General features: G+C 50.9%; 1 protein-coding gene across 1 annotated transcript in view; it reads left to right on the top strand.

Annotated features, from left to right (window-relative positions):
- The first annotated feature begins 2,019 nt into the window (after window positions 1-2,019).
- NLRC5 (NLR family CARD domain containing 5) overlaps window positions 2,020-26,641 on the top strand; it is a 77,028-nt gene continuing 52,406 nt past the window's right edge. Inside the window, exons 1-3 of the mRNA XM_079760050.1 lie at window positions 2,020-2,135; window positions 24,248-24,457; window positions 25,236-25,351. The gene's annotated coding sequence lies outside the window, so the exon portion shown is untranslated. The remainder of the gene's footprint in view (window positions 2,136-24,247; window positions 24,458-25,235; window positions 25,352-26,641) is intronic.

Genomic DNA, 26,641 nt, shown 5'->3' with positions numbered 1-26,641 from the left:
ACTAGAGGCCTGGTGCACAAAATTCATGCACTGGAGGGGTGTCCCTCAGTCCAGCCTGCACCCTCTCCAATCTGGGGCCCCTCAGGGGTTGTCCGGCAGTCAGACATCCCTCTCACAATCTGGGACTGCTGTCTCCTAACCACTTGCCTGCCTGGATGCCTGATTGCTCCTAACCACTCTGCCTGCCAGCCTGATCACCCCCTAACTGCTCCCCTGCCAGCCTGATTGACATCTAACTGCTCCCCTGCCAGCCTCATCACCCCCCACTGCCCTCCCCTGCAGGCCTGGTCACCCCCAACTGCCCTCCCCTGCCAGCCATCTTGTGACAATATAGGGGCGGCCATCTTGTGATGATGTGGGGCGTGGCCATCTTGGGGTGGCCATCTTGTGACAACATGGGGGTGGCCATCTTGTGACATGAGGGTCAATTTGCACATTACCTCTTTATTATATAGGATACTAGCAGCCCTGCACATGAATCCATGTGCCAGTCGGTTGCTGCCGCCCTCCTGTAGCTCTCTGCCTGCTGCCCCACCCTCCTGTAGCAACCCCGCCCCCCTTCATAGCTTGCTGCCCTGCCCCCTCCTGTAGCAACCCCCGCCCCCCTTCATAGCCTGCTGCCCCGCCCTCCTGTAGCTCTCCGCCTCTGCTTGTAGTTCGATGCCCCACCCTCCTGCAGATCCGTGATCAGGTTGTTACACGGTTGGTCGTTATGCCTCAGGGCGTAATGGATAATCAGCATATTCCTCTCTTATTATATAGGATAGATTAGGTTCAGGTGTACAGTATGGTGGTTAGACACTTATATAATTTATGAAGTGATCCCCCTCATATTTCAAGTACCTACCTGGCCCCTTTCCTAGTTAGTACAATGTAACTGACTATATTCCCTGTGGCTATTCTGGAAGTATCAATCTGTACTTCTCCAGCCCTTCACCCTTTTCACCCAGCCCCCCAGCCCTCCTTCGACCCATCTCTCTTCCTCAGCTCTGCTTGTATCCTGTGTGACTTGGGCAAGTTCCTTCACCTTTCTCCTCTCTGGGCCTCAGTTTATGCATCTGCAAAGTGGGGTAATGCTTGCACCTGCATTTTTAGGGTTATTCTGAGGATTAGATGAGATGAATTTGTGGAGCGTGTTTAGCACCGGTTAGAGGGCCGAGAACTCCGTCATCAAGACCCATCATTGTCCGCCCGCCCTTTCTCTGTAGAGAGCACCCCCGGACAGGACAGGTTCTCAATCCCCTCCTCCTGCACAGCCAGCATCTCCTCCCTCCCATCCTGTCCCATCCCTCCTTAGGAGGCAGGGCGTGGAACTCAGCCCAGGTCCCCTGCAGCCACTGACCCCGCCCACAGGCGCATCCAGGTGGGTCTGAAACCCGACAACCCAGATTGGGCTGCCTGTCACTACTTGAGACAATTAAGCAGAGACAAGATTGAATCTTATGTGAACGTTTATTCCGGCAGCATGAGAGAACAGCAGGTCATCCACAGAAATCTGCTCTTACCCCTCCCGCCCACCCCGCCCCATAAGGCAGCTGCTTATACCGGGTAGAAGGACAACGATTCCATGGGGAAGCGGGAATTCAGGCATGGAAAGCGGGCACGGCATAGTGGTCACAGGCCACAGGCAATGCAGGCTGCGGGGTCGTCATTGCGGGCACCTGGGATCAGGCTGCCTCGGCAACAAGGCTGCACATCTTTCCCGGGCCAGGCCGTTCTGGGGAGAGGAGGAGGGAGTGCACTCCCAGGCCTGAGCCCACAGCTCTCGGCCAGGCTAGAATGTGCCTTCTCTGTTCAGAGCGAACCATCGCGGTGAGCAGCACGATTCGTGTTTCTTAGCCTTACAGCCGCCCCCACGGTTCTATTCCGCCCCCAACCAGCGAACCCCCCCCCCCCCCCCCTGCCTCGGGTTCGCCTTCACCCGCCCGTGGGCCTGTCGCGGTCCTGCCCAAGCTGCCCAACGCGGGAAGCTAGAGGCAGGGCGAAGGCGCGCTGGCGGGCACCCGCACCCCCACCCTCGGGCTGGCACCTGGAATCCACGTGATTTCCTAGCAGCGGCCGCGGCCCGGCTGGAGCGGCTCTGGGCGCCGAGTTTCAGTTTCGAGCGGAGCGCGGAGGTGTGAGGAGCGCGGAGGGTGAGTGCGCTGCGGGCCGCGGGCCGCGGGCCCCTGGGAGGGCGAGTCGCACCGCAGATTCGGGTGCGAATGCCCAACAGAGTGGGGATGCGGGATGCCAGGGGCTCTGGAGCGGGAGGTGCTGGTGTCCATCGGGGGACGGGGCGGGTGGACTGATGACCGGGTGGGCAGATGGGGCGCCCGTGGCTGCAGCGGGACGGAGTTTGGGGTTGAGTTGCGAGCCGCAGAGGGAGCGGTGGCTGGGTGGAGAGCCGCGCTCTCCGTCCACCCGTCCACCCCGCGCTCCCACCTGGGAAGGCACCTGGCGCCTGTGGGGCTGGTTCAGAGCTGCAGGGCCGCCGCTCATGGTGCACAAGGCAGGCCTTCAGCGGGAAAAGGGAAACTGCGATGGACAATTCCAAGCGAATACCAAATGGAAGGAACAGAAATCGGTGGAACCACATGGACTTGCTGGGTCTGATAGAATGAAGCCCGTGTAACCACCAGCACCTTCAACCCTCACCAGGCCAGGGCCAGCGCAGGGTCGCCACCACACCTCATTCTCTCTCTCTCTCTCTCTCTCTCTCTCTCTCTCTCTCTCTCTCTATATATATATATATATATATATATATATATATATATATATATATATTTAGAGACAGTGGGAGGGAGGGAGAGGGAGAAACATCTATGTGTGAGAGAGAGACATCGATTGGTTGCAACCGAGGTACGGGAGGTGGGTGCCCTTGACCAGAATCGAACTCAGGACCTTTCAGTCTGCAGGCCCACACTCTATCCACTGAGCCAAACCGGCTAGGGCATACACACTTCATTCTTTTCTTTTTTAAAATATATTTTTGTTGATTTCAGAGAGGAAGGGAGCGGGAGAGAGAGATAGAAACATCAATGATGAGAGAATCATTGCTTGGCTGCCTCCTGCATGCCCCCTACGGGGATCGAGCCCGCAACCCGGGCTTGTGCCCTTGACCAAAATTGAACCCGGGACCCTTCAGTCCGTAGGCGGACACTCTATCCACTGAGCCAACCGGCCAGGGCTCACTTCATTCTTAAACAAATGTTTGACAGACACCATAGCATCCCAACCGAAATAATTCAGAACGAGCTTTTTAAAAAACACACAAAACAATACCACCAGCATACTTTAAACATTTTAACAATAATTCCTTAATGTCAAACTCTCCAGACTATTTCTAATGAACATTGGAACCTCATAAGTAATAGGTGAATCCATGGGTGTCCTTTTCTTACTTGCTTTTTGCATTTCCGTGTCACTCGTAGTCATTTTTCTCTCTGGGGAGAGAATTTGCTGGGGCGGCCGTTTGGGGAGGCCCCCACCTTCAGCACCATTTTCATTCATTTTGTAGGTTGGGTTCTTACTTTTCCTCTTTGAATGATTGGAGGTTCTGCAGTCTTTTTTGAAAATACATTTTTATTGATTTCAGAGGGGAAGGGAGAAGGAGAGAGAGAGAGCAACATCAATGATGAGAGAGAATCATCGATTGGCTGCCTCCTGTAGGCCCCTCCCCCACCCTGCACCGGGGATGGAGCCCACAACCGGGGCCTGTGCCCTGACCGGGAATCAAACCGTGACCTCCTGGGTCACAGGTTGACGCTCAGCCCCTGAGCCGGACGGGCTCTGCAGTCTTAAAAAGCTGTTTGAAAACCAGCGCTTCCCGTCTCACAAACCTGGGCGTGGCAGGAGGTGGGGTGGGGTGTACCCCCACTAACACCTGCAGATTCTCCTTCTCTAAGAAGCCATGAGCCCAGAAAAGCACTAGACTGGGTCTCCTGCTGGAGAACGGGGGTGGGGGTGGGGGTGGGGGTGGGGGGGGGTGGGGGGATGTAAAGCTGATGATGGGAAGGTACATCCAGGTTCCCCATCCAGCGTGCCTTCCCCAAACCTGACTGACCTGCAGCGCCTCTGGCCAGGGACCATGCCCACCTGGTTTGTCTCCAGACGTGGCACCAGCTCCCTGCCTGCATGGTCGGCGGTAGACCCGGGCCTCAGCCCTCGGATTTGCTGGTTACTGTGGACTCACTACGCGCCAGCTCCAGACTGCCGCAATAAAGCAAGTCACACACCGTTTTCGGTTTCCCCGTGCCCACAAAACTTACGTTTACACTATTCCGTAGTCTACTAAATGTGCAATAGTATTATGTCTTTAAAAACAATGGACAGCCTGGCCGGCATGGCTCAGGGGTTGAGCATCAACCCATGAACCAAGAGGTCCCTGATTTGATTCCCGGTCAGGGCACATGCCCGGGTTTTGGGCTGAATCCCCAGTAGGGGGAGTGCAGGAGGCAGCTGATCAATGTTTCTATCTCTCTATCCCTCTCCCTTCCTCTCTCTAAGATATCAATGAGCCCTGACCTGTTTGGCTCAGTGGATAGAGCTTCGGCCTGCGGACTGAAGGGTCCCGGGTTCGATTCCAGTCAAGGGCATGTACCTTGGTTGCGGGCACATCCTCAGTAGCGGGTGTGCAGGAGGCAGCTGGTCGATGTTTCTCCCTCATCGATGTTTCTGGCTCTCTATCCCTCTCCTTTCCTCTCTGTAAAAAATCAATAAAATATATATTTTTAAAAAGATAAAATATCAATGAAAACATTAAAAAAAACACAAAAAACAATGTACATACCTTAATTAAAAAGTACTTGATTGCTAAAAACGCTAACCATCATCTGAGCCCTCAATGAGTCGTTAACTTTTTGCTGGTGGAGGGTCTTCCTTGCTGTTGATGACATTACAGTATCTGTGAAGGGCAGTAAAAATGAAGCGCAGTACAATAACGCATGCCTGTATTTCATCTGTCAGGACCTCCCTTTCTCATCTGTACAATGGGGATGATAACACGTCCTTCCAAGCGTGTTTCATGGGTTGGATGAGATGAGTGTGAGGTCTGCCGCGTGCACGGTCAGCCTGAGCACTGCCTGAGCGGGAGCTCGTGCTGAAGGCAGACACCAGGAGCGAGATGCTCCTCGGCCAAGCAGAGGGGACTGTGGGTGCAGGGCCAGGTGACCCTCCGCACACCCCAGCACATGCTCCCTCCCCTCTGAGGAAGATGCACAAAACGTCTTAGTACGCCTTTTCCCATCTGTTGTGGATTAAACTTGTGTCCCTAAAAGAGTTACGTTGACGTCCTAACCCTTGGAACCTCAGAATGTGGCTTTATTTGGAAATAGGTTTAGAGCAGACGTCATTAGCTAAGATGAGATCATCCTGGAGTCGGTGGGTGGGCCCTTCATTCAGTATGGCTGGCGTCCTTACAAAAGAAGAGATGAGCCGAAACCGGTGTGGTTCAGTGGATAGAGCATCGGCCTGCGGACTCAAGGGTCCCAGGTTTGATTCCGGTCAAAGGCATGTGCCTTGGTTGCGGGCACATCCCCAGTAGGAGGTGTGCAGGAGGCAGCTGATCAATATTTCTCTCTCATTGATGTTTCTAACTCTATCCCTCTCCCTTCCTATCTGTAAAAAATCAATAAAATACAAGTCTGTTTCTGTTCTGCTTGCTCATTTATAAAAAAAAAAAAAGAGAGAGATGAATGTAAAGATAGACATCCAGGAAGGATGTTATGAGACACCAGAGGCAGAGATTGGAATAGTGAGTCAACAAGTCAAGGAATTCCAAGAATTGTTGGCCACCACCGAAAGCTGGGAGAGGAGAGGGAGGTTCTTCCCTTGAACCTGTTGTTGTTATTATTTTTTTAATCTTCCACTGAGGATATTTTTCCATTGATTTTTAGGGAAAGTGGAAGAGAGAGGAAAAGACAGAGAGAAATCTCAATGTGAGAGAAACACACTGATTGGTTGCCTCCTGCACACGCCCCTACCAGGGCCAAGGCTGGGGAGGAGCCTGCAGCCAAGGTACATGCCCTTGACCAGGAATCGAACCTGGGACCCTTCGGTCCGCAGGCGGACACTCTATCCACTGAGCCACACCGGCTAGGGCCCTGCTTGATTTCAGACTTCTGGCCTCCAGAAAGTGAGGGAATGCATCTGTCATCTCAGTCCACCCAGATGACGGCCCTTGGTCACAGCTGTGACAGCGCTAGGACACCAGTCCCCCTCCCAGAACCTCTCCTCTGCCTTCCACACAGAGCCGTCCTGGTGACTGAGCAAGCTAACACCAGTGCAAGGACTTGGTAAAACTTTCTGTGGGTGTCCGAGGATGCGGCTACTGGCTTTCTTGACTGGATTTATTTTTTGAGTGCTGGCTGGTAGCCCAAAGTTTACCTTGGCTGAAACTCGGTCTGCAAGATGTCGATGGCAGAAACGTCTAGACCTGCCCAGAACTGTTACGAGTGTGTGTGAGCCGAACTGACAGCAAGGGCCAGACGCGACATCTCAGTGGATTGAGAAAGTGGCCCGGGAATGGCAGTTTGCAGCTTGTTTGATACACTCGAATCAAAGGAGGAGGCATAGGAGGGTTCCATGAGATCCACGGGTGGCCGATTAGGGAGGCGGGAGAAAGCAAAGGGGGAAATTTCTGGGATTGGATAAAAAGTAAAACACAGGCTTAAACATTGGTGGCTACGGGACGTTAATAGTTAACATGTACACACATGGAGATGGTGCTGGGGGGACAGGGTAACAATGACGTGTGGTGGGGTCTGTGCTCTGGTCCCTGGCTCTGAGGGGTCTGAAAAAGGACCTTACTTTGACATGGTATATTGTCTTGGATGCCTTTTGGTGTTTGGGACGAGGTTCCAACCAACTGAGCCACCCAGCCGGGGCTCTTTGCTTTTTAATAGCGACATAGTATTGCACTGTCTCGTTAGTCCATACTTGATTTAATTATTGTGGTGTATTTCGGTTGTTTCCTGCCTCTCGCTATTCTAAACAGTGCCATAAAGAATATCCTTGCCCTGGCTGGTTTGGCTCAGTGGATAAAGCGTCGGCCTGCAGACTGAAGGGTTCCGGGTTCGATTCCGGGTTCGATTCTGGTCAAGGGCACATGCCCAGGTTGCTAGCTCGATCCCCAGTGGGAGGCATTCAGGAGGCAGCTGATCGGTGACTCTCATCATTGATGTTTCTCTCTCTCTCTCTCTCCCTTCATCTCTGAAATCAGTAAAATCAATCAAAATGTATATATTTTTTAAAAAGAATACCTTTGTTCAAGCATCACTTGTACAGATGTGGGAATGTTTCTTTTTCTTGCCTACTGCTCTGGCTAGAACTCCCGGTGCTCTGTTGAGCAGAGGTGGTGAGAGGAGGCTCCTTGCCTTGTTCCTGGACTCATCTTCGAGGCAGAGCCTTCAGGCCCTCGCCGGTGAGTAGGTTTGCTGTGGGTTTGTCATGTACGCCTTTTCTTACGCGGAAGTAGTTTCCTTTGAGCTCTAGTTTGTTGGCTATTTTTTTACCACGAAAGTGTGTTGGCTTTTGTCTAATGCTTTCTTCTGTCTCGATTGAGATGCTCGTGTAGTATTTCCCCTTCGTTTTGTTGACGTGATGTATTACATTGACCAGTTTTCATATGTTGAAACTTTTTTGCATTCCAGGAGTCATGTATGTAATTTTTTTTCACAGGCTGCTGGCTTTATTTTACTAGTATATCATTGAAGATTTTTTTTTTTCAACGACGATTATACAGGATGTTGGTCTATAGTTTTCTTGTAATGGCTTTGTCTGGTTTTGGTATCAGGGTAATGTAATGCTGGCCTAGAATGAGTTAGGAATTGTTCCTTCTCTTCGATTTCGGAGCATTTTAAGGAGGATTGGTATCAGTTCTGTTTTAAATGTTTGGTAGAATTTACCAGTGAAGCCATCAGGTGTCAGGAGCTTTTTTGTTGCTGATTTATCTCCTTACTAGTTGCAGGTCTATTGAGATTTTCTTCTTTGTGATCTAGTGATAGTAGGTTTTGTGTTTCTAGGATTTTGTCCATTTCATCTAGGGTATTGAATTTGTGGGCTCACAATTGTTCATAGCACTCTTTTTTTAAAAAATATTTTTATTGATTTTAGAGAGGAAGGGAGAGGGATAGAGAGATAGAAACATCAATGATGAGAATCATTGATCAACTGCCTCCTGCACGCCCCCTTCTGAGGATCGAGCCCGCAACCCAGGCATGTGCCCTTGGCCGGAATTGAACCTGGGACCCTTCAGTCCGTCCGCAGGCTGACACTCTTTCCACTGAGCCACACCGGCCAGGGCCATAGCGCTCTTTTTTTATAATCCTTTTTTATTTCGGTAGAATCGATAGTAATGTCCCCACTTCTATTTCCGATATCAGTAATTTGAGTTTTCTCTCTTTTTTCTTAGCTCCTCTAGCTAAAGGTTTGTCAGTTTCATTGATGTTTTGAAGAACCCGCTTTTGTTTCATTGATTTTCTCTATTTTTATATTCTCCATTTCATAGACCTCTAATCCTTATTTCCTTCCTTCAGTTAGCTTTGGCTGTAGTTAGTTCTTCTTTTCCAGTTCCTTAAGTTGTAAAGTTAGGTTGTCGATTTGTTTGTTTGTTCATGTAATCATTTATAGCTGTAATCACTTTTTCCTTTAGCATTGCTTTCATTGTGTCCCATAGGTTTTGGTATGTTGTGTTTTTGTTTTCATTCACCTCTATAGTTTTTTATTTTTTCCTTGTGATTTCATCTTTGATCTATTGGTGGTTTAAAAGTGTTTTTTAATTTCTACAATTTTGTAATTTTCCAGTTTTCTTTACGTTATTGATTTCTAACTGTATCCCATGGTGTTCAGAGAACATACTTTGTATGATATCTATCTTTTAGAATCTATTGAGACTTAATTTGTGGCCTCACATATGATCTGTCCCAGAAAAAGCCCCAGGTGCCCTTGGGAAGAATACGCATGCGGTCATTGTTGGGGAAATGCCCTGTATATGTCTGTTAGATCTGAGCGGTTTATTGCACCGAGTCCTCACTTTCCTCGCGTGTCTTCTGTTCGGTTGTTCATCCATTATTGCGAGTCAGTATTGAAGTCTCCAACTGTTACTGTAAAACTGTCTCTCTATCCCTTCCATTTTGTCAGTTTTTGCTTCGTATATTTTGCTGGTCTGTCATTAGACTTAAAAATGTTTATAATTGGTACATATTATTGCTGTATTGAACCTTTTATCTTACCATATAATATCCCTTGTCTCAGAAACCTTTTTGAGTTACACTGTATTTTGTCTGATATTAGTATAGACACACTCCTGCTCTCTTTTGGTTGTTATTTGCAGGGAATATCTTTTTTCCATTCTTTTCTTTTTTCAACTGTTTTATATGAAGAAACATACTGAAACCGGAAATGCTGGTGTTCGTGCTACCTGTCACTACCAGAATCAATAAGGACAGACAAGGATTGGATTCTAGACACTTTATTCAGATGGCAGAGATCTGAGAAGTGGCGGGTTACGTTCCCTAAAGACTGCCTTACATCTCATCGCAGCTGACCTTGTTTATAAGGAGAAGAAAAGTGTAGATGAAGAGTTTGGAGTCAGAAGGAAAGTAGGTAAGGGTTTGGAATTCGGGGAAAAGGGCCAATCAGATCAAAGCTGCAGACCCTTGATTTTCCTTCGTAGCATCCGTTCATCTGCTGTCTAGTGATTCTTTTTTTTTAAATATATTTTTATTGATTTCAGAGAGAGGAAGGGAGAGATTGAAACATCAGTGATGAGCCCTAACTGGTTTGGCTCAGTGGATAAAGCGTCGGCCTGCGGACTGAAGGGTCCCAGGTTCGATTCCAGTCAAGCGCATGTACCTGGGTTGCAGGCACATCCCCAGTCGGGGGTGTGCAGGAGGCAGCTGAATCGATGTTTCTCTCTCATTGACGTTTCTAACTCTCTGTCCCTCTCCTTTCCTCTCTGTAAAAATCAATAAAATATATTTAAAAAAGAAAGAAAGAAAGAAAGAAAGAAGAAAGAAAGAAAGAAAGAAGAAAGAAAGAAAGAAAGAAAGAAGAAAGAAAGAAAGAAGAAAGAAAGAAAGAAAGAAAGAAAGAAAGAAAGAAAGAAAGAAAGAAAGAAACATCAATGATGAGAGAGAATCATTGATTGACTGCCTCCTGCATGACCCCTACTGGGGATCAAGCTCACAACCCGCTCATGTGCCCTTGACTGAAATCAAACCCCACACCCTTCAGTCCCCAGGCCAACGCTCTGTCCACTGAGCCAAACCGGATAGGGCTGTCCGGTGATTCTTTATCCGCCTCCTGAGCGGCAGGCATTCTCTCCCTGGAGCACAATGGCTCAGGTGCCATCCTGATCTCCGCAGTCCTCCTAGCGCACACAGTGAACCGGTTTTTGTCTTAAATCTGAGTGTCTCCTACGTGCAGCCGCTTTCTCGTTTTCCCATAGGCGCAGTGAGTGAGTGTCCTGGTGTTCAATGCCTGGCTCCTGAGAGGGGAAAGGGAGGACGTGAAGCGGGGAGGACAGGCACAGGCCCTTTTTAATGTCCTGGAAGTCACTTTAGCTCCAGGGGGAGGCGCTTGCAACAATGGAGGGCCGTGTGCCAGCAGTGACCTCCTGCCTCTTTGCCTGCCCCTCTGAGGGGGATCCGAGGCAGCAAGCCGCCGTCAGAGCACAAGCCTCCCACCTCTCCACCCACCCTGGCTCCTCCACGCCGGGCGCAGCTGCTCCAGGAACACGGCCCGGCCCCTGGCCCGCGGCTGAGGGGTGGGGATGGGTAGCTGTACTGTACCGAGAACTGGATTCATCACAGGCGCAGACCCAGCCCTGCCGGGAGCTGGCTCCGGCGTCCCCACACGGCTGCACCAGAGAGACGCCGCCCGAGACGTCATTGTCCAAGCGGGAGGTAGATTACTGGTACTTTCTACTCCCCCTGGACACTCAGTTTTATAAGGTGTTTGAGACCATGTTGTTAAATTAGGGCAGTGGTGGGCAAACTGCGGCTCGCGAGCCACATGCGGCTCTTTGGCCCCTTGAGTGTGGCTCTTCCACAAAATACCACGGCCTGGGCGAGTCTATTTTGAAGAAGTGGCGTTAGAAGAAGGTTAAGTTTAAAAAATTTGGCTCTCCAAAGAAATTTCCATCGTTGTGCTGTTGATATGTGGCTCTGTGGACTGATGAGTTTGCCGACCACTGGACTAGGGGATTGGCCAGATGTAGAGGCTGCAGGCAGCTGGGCAGCATCCTGATTCCCCATCGTCCACCTCCTGGGGGAAGGGATGGAGCCTGGACCAGCACCAGACCCCGAGCCCCATCAGCCCTTGGCCTTGGCAATGCCTTCTGTCCCTGCGGTGAAATGGAGGGAACGTTCAAACCTTGGGGAACCGGTACTCCGAGGCGGGCGGCGGCGTCTCGGCGCCTTGTTTGACGAGTTAGCTTGCTATTTTGTGTGTTTCTTGGGAGTCTGGTGGCCAGAGCGGCCACTGAAATTGAGTCATAGAGTAAGTCCGTTGTCTCTTCCAGTTCTGTGTCATCCTCCCTGGTCAGTCAAGGAGAAAGTGCTGGTATCGGCAACACTTCACACACACTCTGTGTTGTTGTTTTTCTTGTTCATCCTCACCGGAGGATACTTTCCACATTGATTTTTAGAGAGCGTGGGAGGGAGGGAGAGAGAGAAGAGAAACATAGATGTGAGAGAGACACATTGATGGGTTGCCTCCCACACGAGCCCCGACCACCGGGGATTGAGCCTGCAACCAGACCGGAATCAAACCTGGGACCCTTCAGTCCGCAGGCAGACGCTCTATCCACTGAGCCAAACCGGCCAGGGTGCCTCGCACGCTCTTGATCTCTGTTTCAGCCGTGGGAGCCAGGCTCCCAGTCCGAGTCCCGGGGAGGCAGCGTTACCGGACTCCAGCTCAACAGCATCGCTCTGGTTTTGTTCTCCTTGGGTTCCTTGTTGGAGTGACTCTCCGTGCGCGGTGAAGGATACTGTAGAAAGCAACATGGAAGGGGAAATGACTTCTAGAAAAATTCTGAGGCGATGATACCCTGCTGCTCAGATCAGGCGAAAATATTCTCAGACATGGGGAAGAGGTTTGGAAATCACACACCTCTCCCTGAAGGGGGTGATTGTGAAACCTTTAGGTTAGGTGTCTCTGCCATGTTTAGAACTATCCAGAGGGGCCAAGGAGATATTTTATAAGCAGAAAGATAAGCCTCCCTGGGGATGACCATTCCGTTTGGAAAGAAGATCATTTGCTGGCAGTAGGATGGAAAAAGCCTCTGGATTCAGTTAGGTTTTAAAATAAAAAAACACCACACACACACATTTTTATTGATTTCAGAGAGGAAGGGAGGGAGAGAGAGATAGAAACATCAATGATGAGAGAGAATCATTGATTGCAGCCCAGGCATGTATCTTGACTGGGAATCGAACTGTGACCTCCTGGTCCATGGGTCGATGTTCAACCACTGAGCCATGCTGGCTGGGCTCAATTAGGTTTCAAATCCAATGCTTTGCTTCTGGACTTTGCAGAGTCCGTTCATTCTTCTGCTAAAAGGAGGAAACACCTGCCTGGAAAGGTAATTGAGGAAGTGCAGGTGCGACACTGCAGCTTGGTGCCCAGCCTGTGCGCATACCTGCACGCGTGGGAGCTCGCCAGCACCCTCTGCAGGCCGCCCTGTCCCCTCGCGGCGCTCTGCACTCCGTATGTACTAACGTCTCCAGTTCCCATAGGGGAAGTACGTGCAGAATATCACCCCCATTTGCCAATGAGGAGACTGTGGCACAGAGAGATTAAGACACTTGCCTTAGGTTGCACAGCATTAAATGTTGAATCAAGATTGGGACCCAAGCCTCCTGATCCCTCGGGCTCTTTTGTCAGCTCCACGGATCCCTGGGAGTGAGGCTTGCTTGACGTACAAGTGAACCATGGCTCAGAGAGGGCAGGGACTTGCCTGGTGTCACCCAGCAATTTTGGGGTAGTGGGGCTCAGAGTCGAGGCTCCAGCCCACCAATCCCCCAGGCCTTTCTCCTGTCCCTGTTTAATGTGTCTGAGCACTGTCGGCTGCCATGGGATTGGTTCAGATGATGCACCCCAGAAGCAAAATTCCCCTTCTCAACTTCAGAGGGCTCAGCCTTCTGGTCATTGATCTTCTGTCTTCTCCACATTAAAAAAAAAAAAAAAGTATTCATTTTAAACCACGCAAGTGATACATGACGAAATCCCCTTTGCAAAAAGCTAACCACCTTATATAGTATAACGTTCCTCGCTGCTCCCGCCCCAGGTCGGTCCTGTCCCGGTTGGTAACCGGTTTGGTGTGTTGCCTTTGGGAACTTTAAACCTTCCCGTCATCCTTACATTGGGCCTGCTCACGGCCAGGCCCTGTGTCGAGCACTTTACCTGCAGCACCTCATTTAAGCCCCACAACACCCGTGGGAGGTAGGTGCTGTCACTATCCTCATTTTACACATGAGAATATTGAGGCTCAGAGAGGCTACACCACTTGCCTGAGGCCACACAGCACAGCCTGTAAATGTTGGGAAGATTCGTCCCAAACCTAGACAGCCTCGCTCCAAAACTCATGCTCTTAACCTCTCAGCTATAAAAACAGGTTATGATAGACCTGGGTTTTAGTTCATGTGTATTTTTAAGGCAAATGATATCGTACTGAGCAGATCATGACACCACGTGGCTTGTTTAGTCAACAGCATGTCCGGAGGAGCCAGCTGTGCTAACACAATCCATGGCCTTCACGCCCAAAACAGCGGTGTGGGTCCACCTAGCGTTGTTGGCCTGTGGATTGTTCAAGGACGGCGACAGGATCGCCTTGTCCGGTGACTCATGCAGTTCTCGCTGGGCTCTCTGTCGAGTGAGCGGTTCGTTTGTGGGGTCAAAGCGTGGTTGCCCTTTAAGTGTTCGAAGTCCGGGCTAATTGGCCCTCGGAGGTGGGCAGACCCATTTCAAGGCCATGAGTCTGAATTCAGGGTCCACCTTCTCCTTTAGATCTCAAGGCTTCTCCCATCCCCCGCCCCATTCTGTCCCCCTGAACCTGAAAACGAACCCAAGATCTGGGATCCTCGTGGACTAACTGGTCAACTGTGTGGGAGGTAAAGAGGGGATTTCCAGCCCTGAGCTTCATTTTCGGTTTGGTGGCTGTGCTGAGCCTGGGCCTTTGTGCAGCGCCAGGGTTAGTCATCGAGAGACATCCCCAGGATCTCATCTATATATGGCCACCGTGAGCAATGGAGTTGTTTTGTTTTGTAATTTCAGAGAGGAAGGGAGAGAGAGAGAGAGACAGGAACATCAATGATGAGAGAAAATCAGTGATCGGCTGCCTCCTGCATGAACCACACTGGGGATCGAGCCTGCAACCTGGGCACGTGCCCTGACTGGGAATCGAACCCTGACCTCCTGATTCATAGGTCGATGCTCAACCTCTGAGCCATGCTGGCCGGGCTGAGTAGCGGAGATCTTTAATGTTTTATGTAAAGGTGTTTAGCTTTTTGCTAAGGGAATTTAGTCACATATTACTCGTGTGGTTGAACATGAACCCCCTTTTTTTTTAAGTGAATGACCAGAAGGCCGGGCCCCCTGACGCTGAGAATCACTGGGCTCCGGTTCGTGGAGAGGCCGGGCTCCCGGGGCAGGGAGCACGGGGCCAGCCTCTCCCCCGGGCGTGGAGAGGCGGGGCCACGGCCTGGCCATCACTGGGGCGTTTGCAGCCGTAGACACCTGTGTTCCGCACTCGGCGGTGGAGCTGTGATTGGTCAGGGGAGCGGCCGTTGGCATCTTCTCAAGACCCCGGATGATGGGAACGTGCGGAGGAGCGTGGGAAGAAGGGCCTGGCAGGTCCAGGGAGGGGCCTCGGCAGGCCCAGGGCCGCGCTGGGCGGGAGCCTCACGGTGGAGGACTCGGCAGTCCGCCCTGTGGGTGCTGGGCCCAAGCTGCCAGCCTGAGCGGGGAGACAAGGCCACTGCCTGGCCACCTGCTGTCCCAGCCGGGCCAGGGCTGGCCCCAGGGCTCCCTGGACCCAGAGGAGGTGAGTCTGGAGATCCTAGAGGCTCCTTTGGTAGAAAGGCCGCGGCTTCCCAGCAGGAAGGGGAGGAGGGGGGACCCCGACTCCCAGGTCCCAGGGACAAAAGAAAAGGCCTTGTTGGACCTGGAACAGGGGCCCCCCAGGCCCAGGCCCAGGCCCAGAGGGCTCTCTCTTCGGAGCGCCTTCCACCCCAGACGTCTCCGAGGTGAGGAGATGTTTGCTCAACTCGCAGCTCTGTGACGCGCGCTGGTGGCTCGGGCAGGCCCCTGGCCGCAGGGCCTCGGTCTGCGTCGCTGAGGCCTGTGACCATGCAGCTCCTGTCGCCTGCAGCACCCTGCCGTTGTGAGGGACAGGAGAGATGACGTGCTCATCACGTCGTCACCCCCATGGAAACGGGCTGTCAAGGGCCCCCCGCCTGCTCTGTCAGCCCCGGTGGTGAGGGGGGCGACGGCCGCTCGCAGTTCCCTGAAGGTGCCCCGTGGGCCCACGAGCGGAGGGTGACGTCTGGGGCTGTGCCCGCCTCCCAGAAAGAGGCCGCTGGGTCAGTCTGGCCCTGCCTTTGCTTCTCATTTGCTGAGAATGCCAGAAAGGTCTTCCCTCGCAGGGCCTCGGTTTCCCCATCTATAAAATGGGCCTGGCATGGCCCCCGCTGTCGGACGCATCCAGCTCTGTCCCCTTCCCACCTGGCTCACCCTGCACAGCCTCAGGCCCTGGTTAGCGAGCCTCTGGCAGGCAGGGCCCTGGCCTCTCCGTGGCGGCCCTGCAGGCCTTGGCACGGGGGATTCGGAGAGGATGCGGGGGGGCCTCCGTGGGCGCTGGCCCAGCCCAGGTCCCCAGGCCTGGCCTGCTCCCTTGGCCCCTAGAAACCACCTTCGATGGCACTTTCTCATCTGAGCTATTTCTGTCCAAGTGTTCATCGCAGCGGCCATGGCCGGGGGTGCCTTTCTTACCGTCCCCCCAACCAACCACACACTTCCCGACCCTGAGGTCAGCACTCGCAGCCGCCTTACTCTGCCCCTCCCCTCCCAATGCCGTCCTCCTTGCCCTCTTCTGTCCTCCCTTCTGTCACCCTGGCCCAGGAGCCAGGGGCTGAGTTCGGGGTCTGCCCTGGGGACCAGGCTTCCGGGCCCCCATGGCCCTTCTCCTCAGCCTGACCCCCCCCCAGACCCTTACCCAGAGCAGGTAAGGCAGGGGATGCACCCCTTGTAGGAAGGAGGACACGGGTCCCCACAAACCTGGGACCTGCTAGCACCTGTCTGTCCTTACCACACAGCCTCAGGGGGCTCCCCCTTAATCCCAGCCTGGGGAGTCAGGAAGAGGAAAGGGCCAAAGGAACAATGGCCAGGAGTCTGTGAGTCCAGTCACACCCTCCCCTCCAGCCCTCCCTTCCTTCCTCACCGGTGCTGGGGCGTCTTTGGAAACAAGAACGCCGCTGATAATAATAGCTGACAGGTGTTGGGCCTTCCTCATGTGCCAGGGCCATGAGGGGTTTTGCCTCCTCATCTCCCAACAACCTTGCCAGCTAGAGACGAGACGGTTAGTGCCTGCTCCCTCTCGCCTCTGCTGGGTCCCGTAATCGGCAGTGCCCTCCCCCCCCCCCCCCGCCCCGCCCATGGGTGTGGACCATAACGGCCGCACCCTTTCCCCAATGGATTTCCCATTACTGACTGCCTCTGGCTGTAGCCCCTCCCTCCCCCACCCACAGGGCAACATCCATAGCCAGTGACTGGCAGATTGGCAGATAAGGGGTGTAATGGGCCAGTCCCCTGCTGCTTGGCAAGACAAACTCTTTTTTTTTTTTTACATAATAAAATTTTAGTCGATTCTTTTCTTTTTTTATAATAAATCTTTATTATTCAGATTATTACAGGTGTTCCTCTTTCCCCCCCCCCCCCCATAGCTCCCCTCCACCTGATTCCCCACCCCACCCCATACCCTTACCCCCCTGCCACTGTCTTTATCCATAGGTGTAAGATTTTTGTCCAATCTCTTCCTGCACCCCTCAGACCCCCTTCCCCCTGAGAATTGTCAGTCCACTCCCTTTCTATGTCCCTGATTCTATTATATTCACAGTCCATTCTGTTCTTCAGAATTTTTTATTCACTTGATTTTTAGATTCACTTGTTGGTAGGTATGTATTTGATGTCTTTTTTGTTGTTCATAATTTTTACCTTTACTTTTTTCTTCTTCTTCCTCTTCTTAAAGAATACCCTTCAGCATTTCATGTAATCCTGGTTTGGTGGTAATGAACTCCTTTAGCTTTTTCTTGTCTGTGAAGCTCTTTGTCTGACCTTCAATTCTGAATGATAGCTTTGCTGGGTAGAGTAATCTTGGTTGTAGGTTCTTGCTGTTCATCACTTTGAATATTTCTTGCCATTCCCGTCTGGCCTGCATAGTATCCATTGAGAAATCAGCTGACAGTCGTATGAGTACTCCCTTGTAGGTAACTAACTGTTTTTCTCTTGCTGCTTTCAAGATTCTCTCTTTGTCTTTTGCTCTTGGCATTTTAATTATGATGTGTCTTGGTGTGGTCCTCTTTGGATTCCTCTTGTTTGGGGTTCTGTGCACTTCCTGAACTTGTAAGTCTATTTCTTTCACCAGGTGGGGGAAGTTTTCTGTCATTATTTCTTCAAATAGGTTTTCAGTATCTTGCTCTCTCTCTTCTTCTGGCACCCCAAAAATTCGGATGTTGGTACGCTTAAAGCCATCCCAGAGGCTCCTTATGCTATCCTCACACTTTTGGATTCTTCTTTCTTTCCGCCTCTCTGGTTGGGTGTTTTTTGCTTCCTCATATTCCAGATCTTTGGTTTGACTCTTGGGGTACGGTGATCTACAGTTGAGTTTCTGTATATTCTTTATTTCAGACAGTGTATGCTTAATTTCTGACTGGTCCTTTTCCGTTTTTTTTGTATTCTCATTAAGGTCCTTGAAGGTCTCTTCAAGTTTCACAGTGGTTTTTAGAAGATTCTTGAGTAACCTTATAAATGTGGTTCTGAACACTGTGTCGTCCAGTAGTTTACTTTCCTCCATCTCTCCTATTCGTGACATGCTTCAGTGTCTCCTCATTTTGGCTGCCTCCCTGTGTTGATGGAGTGGCTTTGTGTGGTCAGTGACCTATAGGGGCCGGTAGCTCAGCTTCCCCAATCACCCTAGGTGGTCGCTCTTGGCACACCCCTTTGTGGGCTGAGTGGAAAGTCTTGGTGTAGTTAAAAGCCTTGATTGCTGTTGGTACACTGGGAGGAATTGACCTCCAGGCCAATTGGCTGTGAGCACCTGCTGTGTCTATAATGTAAGCACTGCTGCGCTGGAGACACGCTTATGGTGCAGGGCTTGATTCAGTAGGGCTTTGGTGCTCACTGAGTCCGCCTCCCGAATGTATCACTTATGGGTGTGAGGAGTTGAAATCTGGTGTCTCACACTGACCACTAGGTACACTGGCTTCTGGATCTCCAATGGGGTGCAGGTCAGCTACTGTCTGAGGCCACCCTGCAGGAGCTACAGCGAGAACTGCCGTCCTCTCCTCCCTGCTTGGAGCTTGGAGGCCTTGGAGCTGTCTGTACCGGGTTGCAGGTTTACTAGAACACATGTGCATGCACGCGGACAGGTATTGAGCCTTCAATAGAGAAGGCAATTCGTATGCAAAAGCTGCTGCTAGGAGCTTGGGTGTGTGTGTAGATTGTGCGGGGCGGAGTCTCAGGGCGTCACTAGGCTAGGGCGTGGCAAACAGCGATGGCTGGCAGTGAGCCGCCTCCAACCGCATCCCCGCTTCTCACGCCTGGCGCCGCCAACAATTGTACCTCCACGCAGCTCTGCTAGCAAGCCACCCTCACTCTGACCCACTGGCAGACAGCCCAGTCTCTCCCCAGAAATGGATTTCAGAGAGATTGGGGGCTTGTCTCTCTTCGGATTGAAGAAAACAACGCCCGCCTCCAGCTGGGCTCCGCCGCCAGCTCGTATCGCGCGCGCTCCCCTGTACCTCAGTTTTTCAGCGTTTGTGTCCTGATTGCACCCGTCTCTTTCGGTCTAGGTATAGAGGTTCCGCTCAGCCAGCTTTCCTGTGGTTCTGGGTGATAGACGTTCTGTCTTTTAGTTGTAGTTTTGGAAATTGTTGTGGACAGCAGCAGCCCAGGTGTTTATCTACGCCGCCATCTTGGATCTCCGGCAGGACAAACTCTTGAGTGAGACAGGCCACTGCCTGGCCACCTGCGGCTCTAGGGACCCCTGGGCCCTGAGAAGGGTGCGTCTGGAAACCCTAGAGCAGTGATGGCGAACCTATGACACGCGTGTCAGCACTGACACGCGTAGCCATTTCTGATGACACGCGGCTGCTGAGGCGGCCGCATGCCGAGGATGAAACATTTGCTGCTCCTGAGGATGAAACATTTGCGAAATAATGTTTTTTCCTCAAAGTGACACACTACCCGAGTTATGCTCAGTTTTTTGGCGAAGTTTGACACACCAAGCTCAAAAGGTTGCCCATCACTGGCCTAGAGGGTCTTGGGTGGAGAGTCCTGTGGCTCACACTCCAGAGCTCCCCACGCACGGGCAGGCTGGAACCAGCCGTTCCTGAAACCACATTCTTGTGTAGCTTCTCTCTCCACCCTAGTCTGCCTCCCTTACTCCTCAGTAAACCACTTTCATAGACACTGGTCTGGGCTCCGCTTCTAGAAGCCTGACCTAGAGCATCCCCATTCCACAGACGAGGACACTGAGGTGCCGAGCGATGAGGTGACCTGACCACAGTTCCACAGCGGCAACAGGAGAGACTCAAAGCCAGGCCCTGGGGCCAAGGTGTTTGCTCTGATCCAGAATCCGATACTGCTCTGCCCTCGCCGTGTCCCCAGCCTGCTGAGGGGGAAGCTGCCTGCCCAGAGGCAATGGCCGCGCAGAGTGGAAGACCTGCCGTGGAGGGGAAGGAGGGAGCCTAAGGAGGGAAGCCCAGGGCGGGCCTGGCGTGGCAGGGCGGGCAGCCAGGAAGACCTCCCTGAGGAGGGAGAGGGGCTGGGGCTGGGAGGAGATGGACGAGTTTGCAGGTGGGAGAAAAGGGAAGGGCGTTCGAGGTGGAGGAAGAGAACGTGCAAGGCAGGGTGTTGGGAAAGAGGACCGGAGGTGGGGCTGTGGGTGTTGTCACGGTGTGTGCGGGCCAGCGGGGCCTGGAACCAGCGGGCAAGGGCCAATCTCATATGCACCCTTTGAGCCTTTCTCGGGCACCTGCTTGTGGAAGTCAGAAGAACATGGCGCGACTTTCCCTGGGAGGTGGGGAAGCTGAGAGAGAAAAAAGGCGAGACCAGAGTGGAATCTTAGAGATAACTCGAGCCAGACGTGTGTGTGTGTGTGTGTGTGTGTGTGTGTACGCGCGCGCGTGCATGCACATGTGTTCTTGTGTGCACATGTGTGCATGCATATGTGCATGTGTGCGGGGTGCGCATGTGCATGTGTGTGGACTGGAGGTGGGGCTCTCCAGACAAAGGGAGCAGCCGGCACAAACGCCCTGGGGCTGCAGGGAGGGAAGTGGCCTGATTCTCCACTCCCTCCTCTAACCTCTACCTGCAAGGACTTCTGGGATAGCAGGAAGGAGGCTCCAGGAGCACAGCCATGGGGGCAATGGAAGGGGTTGTCTGCTGTCAGGTTGAAGCCCGGGTGGAGTGACACTCCCAGAGACCCCTCAGTGAGACCAGCACCCCGACAAGGCCTCCGGGCACGCCCCTGCCCTCCTCCCTCTGCAGTCAGGACCTGGAGTGCCAACACACTGGCCTGCAGACCTGCCAGCCTGGGTTCCCTTTGGGCGCTGGCTGAGTGACCGGGCCTCTCCTGAGCCCATGTCTGAGCTCCCACGGATGCACTGGTGATTCTTAGAGGTAACCCTTCACCCTGCGCTAAAATGCAAAGATGAAGGCTTGAGGTTTATTAGGTTTTCTTTGTTCCATCGGCAGCAGCTCTGCACTCTTGTTTTTTAATAAAAATGTATACATTTGAGTAAGACGAACCTCCAAATTCACGTGTAAATCAAAAACTGCTAGCCACAGGTGGAGAGAGTGATAGAAGCACAGCGACTGGAAATGTCTCTCTCGTTCCTTGATGGATACCCCGACCCAAATAAACACGAACACGGGAGATGTGCATGACAACCAGTAAAGGCAAGGTAATAGGTATGTGCAATTTGTAAATGGATTTGATCAGATAATACATGCATACAGTACGAAATTCTAACAGCCGGTGTGGCTCAGTGGTTGAGCGTCAACCTATGAACCAGGAGGTCACGGTTTGATTCCTGGTCAGGGCACATGCCCAGGTCTCTGGATTGATCCCCAGTGTGTGGGGTGCAGGAGGCAGCCCATCCATGATTCTCCCTCATCATTGATGTTTCTATCTCTCCCTCTCCCTTCCTCTCTGAAATCAATAAAAAATATATATATATTTTTTAAAATACTAAAGCTTTTCTCCCCAGGGGTAATTACTTTTTTGTTTCTTTCAGGAATCATCATGTATTTAGAAACATGCACAGTTATTTTTTTTCTTACACAAATGCAGCTTACTCTATACCCTGTTCTGCCCTGGTTCTTTTTTAAAAAAATGTAATATATGTTGGACATTGATCCACGCCATTCCACTTAGTTCTGCTGCTTGCTTTTCACAGGCTGCGTAGGATTTCAGTGTATAAACGCACCATAATTGATGGCCATTTAGGTAGGTTTTTTTCCAGTCTTTTCTTATTATAGCTAAGGCCATATCAAATATACTTGAGCATATGTGACTATCCGAATTATGAAAATACGTATGGGCTAAATACCGGGGCATGGAATTGCTAGGTGTGGTTATGTGGGATCTGTTGGAAAGTAAAGGTTATACCTGTTTACACTCCTACAGCAATGCCTCAAAATGCCAATTAATTCACAACCTTGCCATGGAGTATGCTTGCCAGCCTACGGGCTGAAAAATGCTATACCTTTTTGGTAAATGGTCCGTGTTCTTTGCCCACTTTTCTATCAGGTTGTTGCTTTTTTCCTTATTGCCTTGTAGTGCGTCTTGATATGTTAAAACATTATACCTTTGTGGCATAACTAGCAGATATTATTTTCCAGTCTGTCATCTGTCTTTTCACTTCATTTGTGGTGTTCTTTGTCAATACGAAAATGCTGATTTATATCTGGTCAATTTCATCCAGGTTTTCTGTTTGATCTCTGAGTTTTGTGTCATGCTTGGCTAGGTCCTCTCTACTCTACATTATTTTTAAGACTTTTCTGCATGTTCTTTTTCAGCATTTAAAACACTTTAACTTTTTAGTTGTGAAATATAATGCAGGAAACATGCAAAAAATGAAAGATACAGCTTTATGAATTGTTGTAAAGTGATTATATTCTTGTAATACTTTCATGGTTTAACTTTTTACATTTAAATCTGGCCCCATCTAAACTTTATTTTGGTACAATTTGTGAGACAAAAATCCCTTTTTATTGAAAAAGAATATGTTTTTAAATGTTCATGGAATATTTTATTTATTTAAAAATATGTTTATAGATTTCAGAGAGGAAGGGAAAGGAAGAGAGAGATAGAAACATCAATGAGGAGAGAGAATCATGGATCGGCTGCCTTCTGCATGCCCCCCTCCCCCTTACTGGGGATTGTGCCCAACCAGGAATTGAACCATGACCTCCTTGTTCATTGGTTGAAGCTCAATCACTGAGCCAAACCGGTCAGATAGACCCAGAAAAATTTTAAATGCACATGAGGCATCCAAGAGTAGTAGTTGTGAGAATTAAAATAGAAGAGCTAACTAAAGCACATGCCAGGCACTTAGCAAATACTCATTACAAATGTTCAACTTGTGAGACCGCAGTTCTAGTGAAAACGTAGTTTTGTCCCTTAAACACACATAAAATATTAAACTAAAAAGTAGAATAAAATATATCCTCAAGATGTAGAAATTGCTTTTTTATTGGAATTCCCAGCCTCCGTTTGTCATACTTGATGCAGATATTTATCCTCATTTGTTGAAGTCCCGTTTAGTTATTATTTGAGTTGTGTGGGAGCTTTCATTTCCCTTAGGCATTGCTGGTGATTTCTGTGCTTAATCATCATCGTGCATTTCTCTTCCTCACATATTGAGGAAATGTCTGTTCTAGTTTTTAGTGTAAATAGTTATATATATATATATATATATATATATATATATATATATATATATATATATATATTTCAGAGAGGAAAGGAGAGGGAGAGAGAGATAGAACCATCAATGAGGAGAGAGAATCACGGATTGGCTGCCTCCTGCACACCCCACACTGGGGATCCAGCCTGCAACCCGGGCCTGTGTCCTGACTGGGAATCGAACTGTGACCTCCTGGTTCATAGGTCAACGTTCAACCACTGAGCCATGTTGGCTGGGCCATATATATATATTAAATCAAAACACACCTTTTAAAAAGCTCCAATGGTACAAAGTGGCCCAAGAGTGTGGTATAAAGGGCTCTCCTTGGCCTGTGTCCCAGGCCCCTCCTCAGATAATCCGGTCACATTTCTTGAGTAGCCCAAGAGCTGGTCTCTGTGTATGCAAGGACACACACACACACACACACACACACACACACACACACTTAAAACATACACGTGTGCAGCTTTTAAAATTTGAATTTACTTACTAATATACATTGGGGCTTGATGTTTTTGTGGCTCACCCCTATTGTTGAATAATATTCCATTGTGTAGATCTAGTGAAACGCAGGGTCCTTATGACTTGCATTAAATTTAGTTTCTTTCTTTCTTTCTTTCTTTCTTTCTTTCTTTCTTTCTTTCTTTCTTTCTTTCTTTTTTCCTTCCTTCCTTCCTTCCTTCCTTCCTTCCTTCCTTCCTTCCTTCCTTCCTTCCTTCCTTTCTTTCTTCTTATTTTAATTACCTCTTTTTTTGTTTCTTAATCCTCACCCAAGGATATTTTCCCACTGATTTTTAGAGAGAGTGGAAGGGAGGGGGAGAGACACAGAGAGAGAAACATCCATGTGAGAGAGACACAGCGATTGGTTGCCTCCCACACACATCTTGACCAGGGCCAGGGATTGAGCCTACAACTGAGGTGCATGCCCTTGACTGGAATCGAACCCGGGACCCTTCAGTCTGGGGGCTGACGCTCTATCCACTGAGCCAAACCAGCCAGGGCTTAACCTTCGTTCTAAATCCAGCCTGTAGAAATGGAGCGCTCCCTCTCCTCTTCACAGACCTACCTTTCCCCAGGTAATCAGCCCCGGAGGCAGCGGAAGACAGAGTCCGGACCTGAGCCATGGGCAGGCTCAAGGTCACATCTTGAGCCTCGGAGCCCCAAGGTGGAGTGAGCCCTGAGGGCCACTGGAAAAGACGTCAGCAGGGTGTCGTGCCTCCAATGGGACATGCCACTTGCGAAGCTAATTGGACCCTGCTCAGATGCTGTCTGAAGCTGACCACTGGGTATGTTGGTTCTGGGGCCTCTTGGGAGGGACACGGGTGCAGGCCAAGGTCAGACTCTACCTGTGACTGGCCCTGGACAACCCGTTTGGAGCCACAAAGCGATCCACAGTGTGTGGTGCCTCTGCTGGGCCTGGGTGTGTGTGGGGAGAACCAAGTTACGCACCAAGCCTGGCTTTTACTAGTACGAGCACGGGTCCCGGGGGAGCTGAGCAAAGGGCCCGGTACACCGAGTCTAGCTGGGTGCTTGCACACCTTTGTGGTGGGGCAGGGTCTCGGAGTCACCAGGGTGAGGCCGGAAGGGTGCATCAGGCCCAAGCAGACCAAGGTTTGGCCGTGTGAGGGAGGGCTCTGCCCCAGTGGGGTGTGGGGAAAGGGCCCTGTCCTGGAGCCACACAGGTCAGTCTGTCCCAGTCTGCCAGGAGCCCAGGCTCAGCAGGGCGGGGCCCCTGGGCATCAGGAGAAGGGGAGGTGCCAGTCAGTCTTGGGGGAATGTGGGGGTGTGCCCCGTCTTCCACTCCAGAGCCACACAACTCAGTTGCCCAGGATTCTGCCCAGACCTCAGCAGCGAGAGCCCCTAAGACTCCAGAGGGTGGGGCTCCCAGGAGTCAGAGTGTGGGCTAGCGGATCGCCCGAGATGGGGAGGTGAGCAAGGCTTTCTCTTGATTAGCTCTAGCCTCTCTCCATTTCTTCTGTTAGAATTTGACAATTTTGTTTAAAGAAATGTCACTAGTACCCCCAGTACCTCTAATTTTCTGTCTTTTTTCCCATTGATTTTTAGAGTGAGTGGAAGGGAGGGGGAGAGACAGAGAGAAACATTTACGTGAGAGAAACACATTGATTGGCTGTCTCCTGCACATGCCCTGACTGGGGCCGGAGATCGAGTCTGCAACCGAGGTAGGTGGCCTTGACCGGAATCGAACCCTTCAGTCTGAGAGCTGACGCTCTAACCACTGAGCAACTGGCTATGTTCCCCCCCCGCCCCCCCCCCCCCTCCCTTATTTCTAACCTCAGTACTGACCTCTGTTATATGAGAACATGCCCTGTTTGTGTGGCTTTATCTGAAGTTCTGGGACTTGTAGTTACCTCCTCACGTTTCATAGATCGACGATCAGCACACAGACTGGTCCTTTTCCTTCCTGTGTCTTCCACCTACTTTTTCATCATCTTTTCTCTTGTCCATCCCAACTTGTCAGGCAAAATCCCTACAGCTGTATTCGGCACACATTTGTGCCATTGCGTCAATTTACTGCTCCGGGTGAGAGTGACCGGTGCCTCCAGGTTTTCTCATTGTATAGAATGTTAACTTTCAATTGTTTGTTTGTTTTTAAATTATTTTCATTGATTTCAGGGAAGAAGGAAGAGGGAGAGAGAGATAGAAAGATCCATGATGACAGAGAATCATGGATCGGCTGCCTCCTGCAAGTCCCCCACTGGGGATTGAGCCCACAACCCGGGTATGTGCCCTGACCGGAATCGAACCTGGGACCTTTCAGTTCACAGCCTGATGCTCTATCCACTGAACCAAACTGGCTAGGGCTACTCCCAATTGTTTAAAACTACTTCCTGCCCTAGCCGGTTTGGCTCAGTTGATAGAGCGTTGGCCTTTGGTCCCGGACTTGATTCCGGTCAAGGGCACGTACCTTGGTTTCAGGCTCCTCCTCGGCCCCATTCCTGGTTGGGGCTCGTGCAGGAGGCAACCAATTGATGTGTTTCTCTCACATCGATGTTTCTCTCTGTCTTTCCCTCTCTCTTCCACTCTCTCTAAAAATTGATGGAAAAATATCTTTGGGTGAGGATTTTAAAAATAATAATAATAAATAAAACTACTTCCTGATGTAATAAGAAAGAGAGGGCAAATCCTGACCTTTCCGGAATTTTATTGGGAAAGGCAGCCGGCATCTGCGGTGAGGATTATTCCATTTTCCTCCCAATAAGTGGGCTGTGGTCAGTCGGCTGTGTTTGAAGGGCTCACTGAGACCGCGAGTCACTGTCAGGGGGGTGTCCGAGTTGGAGGAGGAAGAGGGGCCTCCTCTGGGCCAGGCGTGGCAGGAGGCGACCCCGGAGGTGAGCAGTGCCAGTCCAGGGACAAGAGGAGCAGGGTCTGAGCACGAAGGTGCGGGCACTGTTTCAGGTCAGATGTCCTCAGAGTGTCTCCGAGGGCAGGGCTAAGGGCTAGCGCCTTCT

This window comes from Cnephaeus nilssonii (assembly GCF_951640355.1).
Source record: "Cnephaeus nilssonii genome assembly, chromosome: 20".
Lineage (NCBI taxonomy): Eukaryota > Metazoa > Chordata > Mammalia > Chiroptera > Vespertilionidae > Cnephaeus > Cnephaeus nilssonii.
This window is presented reverse-complemented; position numbering and strand designations above follow the sequence as displayed.